Here is a 1,776-nt window from a genome sequence, read left to right as displayed (position 1 = left end):
ATTCTAGAATTTCTGCATGTGGCCTAGGGACAAATGTTGAATTCCCTGAGTCTTTTCATTGAAGCTCTGCTCTTCTTATTAGGGAGCATAGGCTATCTTGTTCCGCAAGCTTGTCTTTCAGGGGTTGAAAAACGAATCTGTCTTTCAGTTTTTAAACACACTCTAGAGCCAGGACCAAGAGAAAATAGTGTGTTAACCCCAGATTTACTACTCAAAGATTGATTTTCTCACTATAAAAGTACTATTTATTGTAGAAAGTTTAGAAAATGACAAAAAAGTAAAGAAAATAATACCAACAATGTATTACCATTTAGTTGTATATCCTTCTACTCATTTTTCTTATGTGCACAAAGTATATTCCTCTTTATTTTTCAACATTGGGATCTCACTATAAGAGTTTTGTAACTGCTTTTTAATTTTATCAATACAGCCTGATCATTTTCCCATTCCGTTAAATATTATTCAACAACATTATTTCTAATGATTGTATAGTAATCCACCAGGAGAAGGCACCATAATTAATTAATTCTACATTTTTGACTTGAGCAAATGTATAGATCCTTTTCAAAGGAAAAACAAATTCTCATCTCCCTTCAGAGTTCACTTACATTATTTTCATTAAGTCATTACTCCTCTATGTAGAAATACATTAGAATAAATCCTTCATGATGCTTGCTTGTCTACAACTATAAAATTTATAAACTTTAAATCTAGATACGAAATCAATACAATTAAAATTTTCAATAGTCCTTTAATATGATAAACCAAAAAAATCAAACCTGTTATAGTGACCCCATAGGACAGAGTAGAACTGCCCCATAGGGTTTCTAAAGAGCGGCTGGTGGATTTGAACTGCCAACCTGTTGGTTAGCAGCTGATCTCTTAACCACTGTGCCACCAAGGCTCCAATATGATAGGTGATCTTTAATAGTAGGATGATGGATTTTTTATATTTTCTTTGTCAGCACTATTTATTTGATTCTGAAACTGATGGACCATCACTTGAGTCATCATCAATATCATTATTATTCTTTCTAAATAATAAGCTCATTTTAAACTAGTGTTCTAACCATGTTACCTTGGGTGAAATATGGTGAGGCCAGACAGATCAAGAGAGGCCAGAAGGATTGAAAGACTTTATTATATTCATGGTTCCCTGGGGAGTACAAGACATGCCGTGAAGTGCTACTCTAGGGAAGCACCAGAGTTGGTCATGATGCAGAGAGAGAGAGCTGAACTGTGAGCAAATACCTTATTGTGGCTTCCGCAGGAAGGCAAGTAAGCTTATGACCGGCCAGCTGTCTTTGAAGTGGTGCCTCCTTGAAGCCCATGTTTACTGCAAATGTTGAAGCATATGATTTGGGGCTATCTAAGGTTTCCACGTGTTTTTGGGTAGGCCATGTTTACTTAGGGGCAGTCAGTTGCATCTTGATGTTAAAGTGTCATTTTACAGAAACTGAAGACATGGTTAACACAACCAGTGATCCATTATTTTTATGGATCAAATTTAATAGCACACCTCAAAATATGATACCACAAAAAGTTTAACCAGGTATTCTTTATTACTAAACTTTTCTTGGTGGGTAAAAAGTCAGCTACTTGCAGTGGGAATGTAGCATTGATACCTACTTTGTCAAGTGATAACTCAGTCCTCCCACAACTATTCTCTCAATTGTTGTGACTTCTTTACTCTGAGTGCTCTACTAGGTCAGCCTTCACTTGGCACTAATGTCACTCTAAACACAAACACAAGCTGAATCGTTGTTGTTGTTAGCT

This window comes from Trichechus manatus, unplaced genomic scaffold (assembly GCF_000243295.1).
Source record: "Trichechus manatus latirostris isolate Lorelei unplaced genomic scaffold, TriManLat1.0 scaffold00142, whole genome shotgun sequence".
NCBI lineage: Eukaryota > Metazoa > Chordata > Mammalia > Sirenia > Trichechidae > Trichechus > Trichechus manatus.
Note: the sequence above shows the minus strand (reverse complement) of the source record.